The sequence below is a fragment of the Alosa sapidissima genome, chromosome 14, assembly GCF_018492685.1.
Source record: "Alosa sapidissima isolate fAloSap1 chromosome 14, fAloSap1.pri, whole genome shotgun sequence".
In the NCBI taxonomy this organism is placed as follows: domain Eukaryota; kingdom Metazoa; phylum Chordata; class Actinopteri; order Clupeiformes; family Clupeidae; genus Alosa; species Alosa sapidissima.
The window spans coordinates 8,828,359-8,840,858 of NC_055970.1; the positions used below are offsets into that span (position 1 = coordinate 8,828,359).

A 12,500-nucleotide genomic window follows, 5' to 3' on the forward strand; every position below is an offset into this window, starting at 1 on the left:
ACGCGCACTCCTAACAAATAGTCCATTTGTCACCGTGAGGCGACTGAACTGAGACCACATTTTTCTAAGGTAGGGAGAGGCACCACGTAACTGCCATAATGGTGGTCGTCGACCAGCTGTTACCCATGACAAGACCAAGGCAAGGTCTCGGTCTGTCCTTTGTTGCTCTGCGACATTCTAGTCGGTCTGAATTTGAATGTGATTAGAGGTCAGGTAGCCCTGGACTGAGCCTACATGCTGATTAATATCAACTGTCTGCGTAGCGGCGTTTAAAGCCTGTGAAGGCACGAGCTGAGAGGGGCTAAAACTTTCAGCGGACTCATGAGGTGGGCGACCAGACATGGCATCTGCATTTAGATGTTTGTTACCATCGCGATGTATTATGCACCAGTCATAGAGGTCTAACTCTACTGACCAGCGAGCTCGTCGTCCTGTCGGGTCTTGATCCAAGGGCAGCTTTCTGAGGCCTACCAACGGCTTATGGCCCGTGATGATGGTGAAAGGGTGAGAGGCAATATAATGGCGAAAATGACGAACGGCCCACACAATGGCCCAGAGTTCCCGGTCAAATGTAGACCACTTTCTCTCGGACGCTGAGAGCAGATGACTAGAATATGCTATTACGTGCTCTCTGCCATCAAGCTGCTGTGACAACACTGCACCTACAGTAGGCATGGAGTGAAGCGTCTGTGTAGAGCAGAAAAGGTGCTGAGAAATTTGGGAATGCCATAATTGGTGGTGATGTTAAATGTCTGTTTTAATGCCATGAAAGCCTCCTCAGCTTCAGTTGACCAGATAAATGGTACCCCTTTGTGTGTAAGCTGGTGTAGGGGATCTGCAATGTGTGCAAAGTCCTGAATAAAGCGCCTATAATACGAACACAGACCCAGGAATGCTCTGACTTGAGTAGCTGACTGTGGAACTGGCCAAGTAGAGACTTTCTCTGTGTTGGCAGGGTCAGGCTCAACGGCACTGCTAGAGACCCGATGACCGAGGAACGTGACTGAGGACTGAGCCAGGTGACATTTGGAGGGCTTTAGTTTCAGGCCAGCTGTGCGGAAACGTTCAAACACCTCCTTCAAGTGTTGTAGATGGAGTGAAAAGTTCTCACTGTAAATAATTATGTCATCTAAATAAATTAAGCAGATGCTCCAGTGTAAGCCACGAAGGACCAACTCCATCAAGCGTTGAAAACTTGGAGGGGCATTAGAGAGACCCATTGGCATCATACGGAATTGGTATAGCCCTGCACCCTTGGAAAAGGCTGTTTTCTCTTTGTCTGCCGGGTTAAGAGGTATTTGCCAATACCCAGCAGTCAGATCAATTGTGCTAAAAATTTTGGCCCCAGACAGTCTGTCCAATGTGTCATCAACCCGTGGGAGTGGGTGTGAATCTTTAATTGTAACCGCATTTAGGCGCCGGAAGTCCACACAAAAACGGTGAGTACCGTCTTTCTTCCTTACAAGCACCACAGGTGCTGACCACAGACTACAAGATTCCTCAATAACCCCATGTTCTAAAAGTTTTGACACTTCCTGTTGCAAAATTGCCTGACTTGCAGGGGATGTTCTGTAAGGGCGTAATTTAATGGGTGGAGCGTCGCCAGTATTAATTTTGTGTGTGGTTAATGATGTCTGGCCATAGTCCTGAGAATGAGTGCTAAATATATCAGCAAACTCTGTCAACAGTTGCTGTAGTTGAGACCGCTCTTCTAGCGATACACATGCATCATCCAACGACACTTGGGGTGTTGGGCAAGCTGACCTGTTGTTAACTGTGATTGAAGACACTACTGCATACTTGTCATATGGCCGACCCATAACTGCAAAAACCTGGCCTAACGGGTATCCACCATCCAAAAGAATTGGGTCATGAGTGGGGTTGACAACTCTGACGATACCCTTGCCGTCCTGGATAGAGGTTAACGTCCTAGCTACCGCCAAATTCACAGAGGGGGATGTATGGGGTTCTAACATGCCCCCATAAGTGTCTGAGTGAACGGCCGGGACAGCATTAGTCAACACAGAAATGGGCACAGCCATTTCAGACATAGGCGGAACAGTTACAGATGTGATGGTTACAGCTGCAACCTGAACGGGGATAAGGGATTGAGGTCGTGAAAGGGAAACTTCAGTGTTGTAGAGTTGTGGCGTGAGAGGAGCGCACTGAAGAGCGAGTGTGACGCTCGCGGGAAGGAGAGCGGCTGGGGGAATCAGTGTGATAGGTTCTTGGGGATGTGTAGTGGGCTATGGAAGGGGGGTGGCCACGGGCAGACTCACGTGAATATAGGGAGGGAGAGTGACTGCGCCACCGTCCTGGAGAACAGCGGCGCAGAGGAGAGTGGTCATCACGGGACGAAGGACGCCATGGCGACATAGATGAGGCACAGCAGTCCGATGAGCAGCGCTGACGGTGGACATCACCTGGTTGGTTGTGGCTGGCGTGATGGCTCATGTAGTCAGCAGCTGCGCAGGCGTGATGTTGTGGACGCAGAATTCCTGACACCTCCTGACGAAGATTGGAGAACTGTCTTGAGAGGTGGTCCAGTCGGTCCTCTGATGTCTTTGCTTGAGCGTGTCTTGAAATCAGCCCGCAGTTCAGCTATAGCAGCTGTCAATTCAGCAATAGGCGTTGATGCAGGACTGGGTGGTAAACTGTGATCAACAGTCACTGGCATGACAGGAGATGGAGAGGCTACAGTATACTAACAGCCAACTGTCCCCTTTCACACTGTGTGGCCACTTTAAGAGCAGCAGCTTCCAAAGTTAACGCGCCATGCTCATGAATTTTGAGCTGGAGCGATGAGTCCAATTCAGTTACAAAACGCCAAAAAACTTCTGAACTTTTCCCTTTAGCGTTATAGGTAGGAAATGCTTCAGCCACCAAGGTAGTCAGTTCAGCTGCATAAACAGCAAGGGGCTCATTAGGTTTGCGCGGGCGTGCATTGAGATATGTCTGAAAAGTGGCTATGAAGGGCTGTCTATTGAAAACAGCCGTCAAGCTAGTTTTAACCCTGGCATAATAATTTTTAACATCAGGAGCAAGCGTCTGCCAATATGAAAATGCTGGGCCACTTAGCTTAGCGAGCAAAAGTTTAGCTTTATCCAATTGCTTGGGTGATACAGCAAGTGCTACCTCAAATCTCTGAACCCAGGAATGAAATGGCTCCGGTCCTTCTCCGGAAAAAGGAGGAGGAAGGTCGATGCGAAAGGCAACTGTGAGTTCAACTCCCGTGGTGGTTGAGGAGGGTTAGCCTGAGCTCCCTCTGCAGGAACATATTCCTCGTCCGACATCTTAGCTTAACTTCAGCGGCAGTAAAGAGAACAAAAATAGAACCAGCCTGGCTAAGTTCAATATCAACAGATGCGTGGTAAATGCAGTCCAACTTGCTATGAAAAAAAAAATGTGCGGGCAACAACACGCTCACAAGTTAAAGTAGAAAAACGTCCGTGCAGGTGATTGAACTAGCAGTGGGAGGGCGGAGGGGGGGGGGGAGAATCCCAAACTCCAACAAAACTCACCACCGCTGCTACCAGTGTAAAAGTAGATTCTGTGGGGGCATCCAACACAACCTGACACGGAGTTTCGTTGTATCTTAACTCCTTGAAGTTTATTTCTTAGCTCCAAGTATACAACATTCTTCCAGGGCTGCTCACCTCTAAATTCTCTCATCGGCTCAGCACGTCAGTACTCCGTGGGAACTCTCCCTCATCTCCCACTCTCAGCTTCCCTCTTCCTGTTTACCAGTTACTTCACAAAATAAAAGTCCTTGTACCTTTTTCAGTGCTACACTACTGTCCCGGAAAGAGAAGTGAGAAACAAGAAACTCGTTTTAAATCGTGTTTCTTACCTTGTAACATCCACATTGTCTGCCAAACTTATGCTAACCGTTTTGCTAGCTTGTAAACAAATCCATGTGCTTTATCATTACCTTTTTCCACAGTTTGAAATTGCATAATGCACAGTTTCTCCAGCAAAGGGGGACATCCTGCCAAGTTTCCCTTTAAGGGCATGTTGAATTTTGTCCAAAAATCCAATATGGCCGCCATATTCCAAAATGGCACATTTTTACACTTTTTGCTATGCTATGGGGACATTTCCGGTAAAAACAGTGTCATTTTTAGCAAAACACTGTCATTTTCTATCAAATACATATTTACAGAGGTTAACTGATTATTTTAAAACCCTAAGTATTTTTCTAACAATTTTAAATCATGCCCTTTTAATATGTTCCAATAGGGGTTCTGACCAGCAATCCATGGAGAAAACTTTGACCAAAAAATAGGTCTAATGTTTCCAGCAGGCGACCTGTCTATGTGAGCCACAGTAGTAATGGCCGAAGCAGTTGTCAGTGTGTTTTGTGGGTATGATATCTAGGCTAATGTAAAATCCAACACCACCTAACTGAACGCACCCACCTTGATTGGCTGATATAAAATGATCAATGGCCAGCCTGTAATGTATTACAACAATCTATGAGGCGTAGCAAGCGTGGGGGATGTGGGTGTTATAACGTACACACTTCTGCGGGAACACAATTCTATCCCCCACACTTTTTGTCAGATTAAAACGAAAGTAAAATATGGAAATAAACGCTCCCGTAAAGAGTTTGAACCGTATCTACCATAACGCACACACAGTGAGACACAAATAGGTCTATTGATTTGATTGAACGGTCATCCAGCCAATCACATCAAGTTTAGTTAGCGTCAGTGAAGAACCAGAGCCGCTCTGATCAAATTCAAAGTGTGCGTCTTTCAAGGCTGTGCTGCTGCTTATTGGTTCTGCATTATAACGTCTGCATTGAGCAGATTTAAGGTAGAATTGAAATAACAATTGTTACCGCATTATGCTAATTTAGTAAACCAAAATTCACTGTCTGACTGACAGTTTTTGTCACAATGTAGAAATGCAGGGAGTCAAAGTGAAAGCGGGGGTGCGCGCACCAAGACACGTGTTGTTTCTGCAGAAAGGCCCATTTGCTACTGTTCTCAGAGTATTATGCTTTCTCTGTCTATGATCTGCAGCTTTTCTCAAACTATGGGCCTCCTCAAGCCGCGAAATTAAGTTATGCCCGGTGCTTCACACGTCTGTTCATTTGCAGCTGAAGATTGAATGGTATGGAACCGCGGACTGAAAGAAAAATAAACTGCTAAAAGTTTCCCCAATCAGAAATACTTATTAATTTGGTGTCATCAACTATATAGACATAGCCCAGTCAGCACATATAGGCCTACTTCTCCAAGACGCTTGGAAAAGATCTATATGCAACATAATTTATTTATATTCCCCCTATGTTTGGGTAGACTTCAAACGTTTTTGAATTTGAGCTTACAGTTCTGTCATTATTCTGTGTCCTTTACATGTATTTAATATATAGTTAGGCATATTAATAGTCCAGTGATACCTCGAAATTAGGCTGTTGTTAGGCAATTTATATAGCCTTCTACCCCATATGCACAAAACGTAATTTCTGAAATGATTTCTTAATTTATAACATGAGATGATGAAGTGATATATCACAGGTAGATAATGTGGGCCTATATGTCACATGAGCCACGCAGATGAGGGGCGCTGCTTGTTCTGTCCCTCCCAAACTGCATTCAAATGGTGTGTTTAGCAACCAGAATTTCAAAAACATTTCGGGGGAGAAACTCCTGGACACCCGTCAATATCGTCCGCACCCCTCTCAGAAAATACCTCCAACGTCCCTGCAGGGAGTTATTTACAATTTGGGCGGATTGTTTCACTTCCCTTTACCACAACCCCCACACTTTTAAAAAGCTTGATACGCCTCTGACAGTGGCCTACATGAACCATTTTACACGACGAATCCTATTTCATGCGTTGGCTAAAATGTAGGCCTATGTAGGGTACAATTACTACAATTATTTTGTAGTATCTTAGTCAAGGTGGTTGTTTTCGTTGGTGGAAGAACCCAATGATTTTACTCAAATGTCTGCTTGCATTTCCCCTGATGTCGCCAAATCCTACGTTGCGACATTTTTGGTGCACATCGTCTGTGTTCACGGTGCCATTTTCCTGACACTTTTGCATTCATTAATAGCCTATTTCAGTTGCTGTTAAACAAAAATAAGACATCACGAACAGACAGTAGGCTAGTATATAAAAAATAGATTTTTAATAAATTGATGATGGATGTTGTAGCAAAGGTCTTCCTAGTCTTATTCTTCTCAGATGCACATCCATCTCGCTTAGAAAGAAGTTCTCTGAGAGAAGAAACAACGTTAGTTGTTAAAAGAATCACATGAGTATAGGCTAGTCTCATAGGCTATCTATGGCAACCGAAAACCTTTACCCAAAATCTACACGCTACTTTTGAATGACTTTCGATAACACACATACTTCCATGATTGTCGCCATGTTCTCCTATGATTGTTAATAACTCGATCTCCACCAAGCGAATGCCCAGTTCACTGACGACATCCTGGTCAGTCGTCGACAACCAACGAGGACCCTCAGGCGGACAGAAGGCATCAAGCGGTTGGTATTCAGCTATTGAGAGGCTGCTTGTTTTGGGCCAAGGTAGAGGTTTAAATAGCTGTTCGGAGCTTTTAGGAGTGTTGAAAGTCAAGCTGGACCAAATATCAGATGATGTGCTGGAGGAATCGTGCACAGACGGGAAGAACTGGTGATCGCCGCTCATCTTGTTAGAATAACTTGTATGTGTTTTTGTTCGAAATGGAAATGGAACACGCAAGTTTCATACGCGTCTATTCCATTCAACGTCGTCAAACACATGTTCAGTGGCGCCGAACTGACCACAAACTGGATTCTGTAAGTTGTCCTGTGTGAAAGTTTTAAAATAGTTTGTAATTACCATATTTCTTTGAATACAGTTGTAGATATATTTGGGGACAACAGACCTTGCATGTCTGAACATTGCAATAGATGTCCACAAATTATAACATGTTTGATCATATTCAACCACTTGGTGGTGCTCCATGTAGGCTATACCCTGAGTGACTAGCCTCTTACACCCTGCTGTTATGTCCTGGACTGTCTCAGGGGCACCTTTACCAAGTCTGCACCTCGGGTCAAGTCTGGTTTGGTAGACCCTGGCCTTGTAACTTGTTTAGCAAGCAGACCTTCTCAATTGTAATTGAGAGTGGGTCTGGAAAACATTAACTGACTTAGGCTATGACTTCCAGCAGGTGCTTAGTGAAATTTAATTTAAATTACTTAAATTGGTGCATTAACAGTTTAATCCTCATGACCCGCCGGTGGGACGGTTACCCCCTTCCCCTACCTTCCCCCAACATTCTAAATCAATTGTATGCACCATATTGCTATGTTGCATAATAATGTTTTACACCATTTCAAAGCTTTGGCTCTTGGGAATCCAAAAATGACAACTTTTTCCATGTACAATCTGTATAGTGCTTTACATTTTCAGATTAATTTTATTATGTCTCAATTAAATTAGATCCAAAATGCCCCCTCCTCCTCCTCCGCTTTTGGTGCTACCCTGACTTCTGGCTGCAGTAGCTGCAGCACCATAAGTAGATGCAACATATTGGGTACTGAAAGAATCAATAGAAATTGAATCTTCATGTTGTATTATCCAATATTAGTTGTACAGATGTATAGTTTATCTTATACACACTCATTGAACCAACAAAGTAAATGCAAAAATAGAGACTTTTTTGTAATTATTCCATATTTTGTGTAGTCAGTCTATATCAGAACACCTGACATACAATCTAAATAGTCCACAAGAAACCTCAAAGTGTTACCTTTCATTTGAGACCAGGATTATGCTTCTACACAAACGGGTTATGTGCTGTAAGCATTTGAGTGTCAGTATGCATTTTGGATAACAAAAAGTCCTATGGGGAGTTTCAATAGGCATTTTACAAAATGCATGAGCATACCTTGGCAAATAATGGTCTAAAGCACTCATATTTTCATTCTATATTGATCTACTTTTGCACACAGCCTCACAAGACCTGGTGCTAGGGCTCAGTTGTGTTTCTAAGGGATATCAAGTGACCCAGAGGGCTGAAATGTGGTCAGTTCATATTGAATATTTCAGTCTTTTATTTTTTATAAATTTACAAAACACTCCAAACACCTGTTTTTTTGTGGAGTGTTGGAGTATTGTGTGTAGATTGTTAAAAAGACAATAATTGAATCCATTTTAAAATGAGTCTGAAACATAACAAAATGTGGAAAAAGTGCTGTGAATACTTTCCGTATGCGCTGTATGTATGTATGTATGTATGTATGTATATCCCCAGTGTTTTGCTTTTTGTTCATATCAGCAACAGCCAGATTGCTGAACTAGATTATAATAAAGAGAAAAGAGCTTGAATTGAATAAGAAATGCAACCACTGCAGAGAGTTTATAGCAAGACAGCATAATTGTAAAAAGATATGTAGCTTATCCATAGGATATTCCCAGATTTGTCACCCCCCTGATGATTTATAAATATATTTTTTAGAATAATCATGCATTGTTCGGCACTTTGCATTGGCAACTTGAGCATGCTGTATTTCCTTGTCTCACCACTTGGGGCCAGCATAACCAAACACTCGAGTGCAGAACTAATAAGGGATCCAATTAACTCAAGGACTGGCTGCTAACTCTCGGTGGAGCTCATTGGCTCTTGCTGAAGGACCCTCAGGAGTAGCATCCACTCTGGCTCGTTTTACAAAGGCCTCCCTCATATGTTACGCCACTTCCCTCACCCCTTGCCTTAAGACGCAAGTTTAATGACTCCCCAAGAGGTAAGGTCATTATTAATATCCCAGTCTACCTCTAAGACCGCGACCCCGTCGCTATCCCGTGTGTCCTTATCTGCACAGGATTTCTCTGTTCATGGTTTGTCCAACATCACTTCCTCTGTCTCACTTAGATCTAAAGTACTGTTCTGGTTGTCTTTCGGATGCTGTTGTGGCTGTGTTAGAAACTGTGTTTCTTTGGCTGCCAAATGCAGTAATTTTACCCCAGACGGTCATAGAGGTAGAAACAACTGCAGAACACCCTGTTAAGGGCCATCATAAAAGAAAGAAATGATGCGATTTTCTCACCTCTAGGAAGTCTACTGCTCCCTTTTCAACAGAAGTACAAGCAGGGTCCAGAGGATTGATGGATACATCTCTGGTGTGGTCTTACATAAGATGCTTTTTCCTTACTATTAAGTCCAGTCAGGTTGATACAGTAGGTGTGAAAGCTTTCCCAAGCTGTAAAAAAGGTGACATGGAGTCTGGTCTTATTTGATGCCTCAAACCATGACACATTTTGTACATGTGTGGAGTTTCACATAGTTTCCATTTCCCCCAAAATAAGAAGAAATGAGGTGGTCAGTGGAAGAAATTTACTTCTGACAGTACGGAAATTGCCAATATTAAGTGCTAATTGAACCACTAGAGACATTGGACATGAACTGTGACAACAGGCAATTAATTGAAGCTTGAACGAAGGCTTGAATAGAGTCTGAGTTAACGGTCTGATTACTGTGGTGAAGATTTAGTGGAGCAGCAGCTTGAACCGTTCTGTGCTTTCATTATGAGAGATGACCCTTCTCTCTGTGTGAGGTCTTAGGATAGTCATCAGTCTAATCACAGAGCTTATCAAGAAGGTCTTATATTAGGTACTGTGCCAAATTTAGGAAAGTAAAGCTCATTGTGAGTGAGAAAGTTTGTGTTGGTATGTGTGTGTGAGACTGTATCTTGTGTTCATGATTGTGTGTGTGTGTGTGTGTGTGTGTGTATGTGTTGTTTTTTTTCTTTTTTTTCTTTTTCGCATGCCAAAATTTCCGTCAATGATTCCCGGGACACTGAAAGACCGGGGTACACGAAACTTGGTGGGCATGTAACCCCACATGGATAGCATGGAACCATTGTTTTTCGTTTTGATCTGTAGCCCCCCCGCTGGACTGGACCCCCCGAAAGGAGGGTAGGGCAGACACAGTTTTCTATGAATATCTCGAAAACCGTAGGGTTTAGGAGGACCATTTTTTTTGTATGTTGATCTCAAGGGGCCATGTCAACCCATTCCATAACCACTCATTTCATGTATAGCGCCACCTAGTTAAACACAAAAAAGTAAAAATGAGGTGTTGTAATCGAAGGTATCTGTGACCTAACATAGTCAAAACTGCACGCAATTGGAAGTGTAGGATCATTATGACACCCTCCGAATGCATGCCAAGTTTTGTGTACTTTCGTTCATGGGGGGCCTTACAATAAAATAATTTATGTGTACATTTAGTGACTGTACACTCATTGGCCTGTAAATGGCGGTGCACACATATACACATGCACACACACAGGCACCCACATACTATCGGTATTAGAACGGCCGATACATAATTACAAATTCAGTAGGATTAAAAGAAAGCCAAAATAAATATTCATCATCATCATCATCATGGCTGCATTTTCAGTATTGGCGATAAGTAGTCGTTTGTCCACTAGAAGGCGCATCGTTGCAGTGAGACGTAATTTTGTTGGAAGTTAAAAGTGGGTTGGAAAAAACAATGGACGCTTCCTACAAGGACTGTATTTTACCGCAGCGAACATCTAATAAGGATAGGACGATGTTCACATGAAGTGTAATTCCCATTTCTTCTTGAAGCCGAAATAAATCTGAGGATGTTTATCGGACATGCTTGGTTTTTACTGCAGGTACGTTAATCTTGTAATATCAATAAGGACCTAGGTAATGTTACCGTTAGCGTTGGTTGAGTGATGGAGGCATTTGATTGATTGCATTTGTAGAAAACTATAAATGTGGTTATACCAAGCAAATTGATAGCAGCACTGTTTGTATCTTTCGACTGTCATTTATTGCACGTGCTACAAAATCATTCTGTGCAATGGAAGATTTACCAACGTTACACCGGTCTGATACAGTTTTGCCTATACATGCGTGAGACTGAGACGCCTGTTTATTTTGTTTTAAGTGCGTGCAGGGTGTGAGAGGGGAATCGATGTGCTTTGATTCCAGCTTGGTAGTTGTAGTCTGTGAAATTAAAAAGCACGTGTGTGTGAAGTATCCAAACAATGACACCTTCATTTCATTATGGCTGCTTTAGCAACACACCTTAAGCTACTGTGTAGTGGGTCCCATTTAGAAGTGGCTACTTCATTCGCGCTTTCCTTGACTCATGGAGCTGCGTGAATGTTATTACAACTTTTCGCCACGATATGACCGTTTAAGTCCGCTTGATACTGTAAGGCGTAAGCCATTGGTTTCCAAAGGAGATTTTATTTGTGTCGCCAGCATAGCCTATTGACAATTTATGTTGCAAATAGGCCTACCTTATAATCCTACCTGTAGCTTAGGGAAGCTAACAGCTTTCTATTAGGATCTAGTTTGTTAGTTACCGTTTTGTCATAACTCCCTGATGCATTTTTGCATTTAGAATAGCCAGAGCGTGTATATCTCAATCGGAAAATTAAACAATATCGGGTGCTTATGGACTAGGCTGGGTGAACCCAGCCTGATCTGCCCGCTATTTATCTTTTGATTTCTTAAAAGATTGAGCTTGGTCTGATGAAAGCCAGACTAGCCATGGACCTCAGTTACACAATGCAAGGGAACATGAATCAGCCTATATTTGCACGAACAATAACGGACAAAAGCTCTTCAACTTTGGCCCGTTAAAATGTGTATGAACAGTCTAGCAGTCTAGCTTGAATTAAGGTAAATGGCATATTTTAACCCATAGCATTTACCCCCCTATTTTGAGTTTTTCCTCAAAAATTGCACACCGCCTTCGTACAATGGCCCTGTTGCCACATACTTTGACTTATAATCAAGTGCCTGACCTCTCTGGAAAGCTAAGGCCTTGTAGAAATTTTTGGTACCAATAGATTGACTGTGTGATGAACTATCAGAGAGTGGCAAAGGGTAGAATGATAAGTTTTTCTTATAGGCTCTCTAGAAATGACCACATTCTGCCCTCTTGGTCACTTGTATTGTCTTGAAAACACCACTGAGGCCCACTACCAGGTCTTGTGAATCTGTATCTCAAAGTAGATCCCTATAGGATGAAGTATGACTGTGTGGGACCCATATTTGTGTGGGCATACACATACATTTTGCCTTGGAGACTCCAAAAGGACCTTGGGTTACCCAAAACACATACTGACAAAAAAACTCTTCCTATACAAGAACCCCTTTATGTAGAGCCATGATCTTGGTGTCAAATGAAAGGTTACACTCTGTGTCATGTTGCTTGTACCTGGAGTGCTTTGCAGTGGCTGTGCCATGAGTCACATCTGACCTGAAACTCTTACTTTTGCTCCTACACCCTTTGAGATTTCCATGAAAAAAGGACAAACAAGGTGAACATTTGTATTATAAAATGAAACAAAGGTAAAAAATGAAATGCAGTGCAAAAATTCAAAAAATAACAATACCCTGGCAAACGAAACATCAAATGATTCACATTCAATGCAATACAAATTTATTTGTGTTGGCAACCACGGTCAACAAAATGGAGCGTGTTATGAACAACTGAAATAGT

General features: G+C 42.8%; 1 long non-coding RNA gene across 1 annotated transcript; it reads right to left on the reverse strand.

Moving 5' to 3' along the window:
- Positions 1 to 6,120: 6,120 nt before the first annotated feature.
- On the reverse strand, positions 6,121 to 6,735 carry LOC121682168. Its single transcript, XR_006022451.1, has 2 exons — positions 6,367 to 6,735; positions 6,121 to 6,230 (listed from the first exon to the last, which is right to left on the reverse strand). It is a non-coding gene; the product is annotated as an uncharacterized LOC121682168 (long non-coding RNA).
- Between the last annotated feature and the right edge of the window lie 5,765 nt (positions 6,736 to 12,500).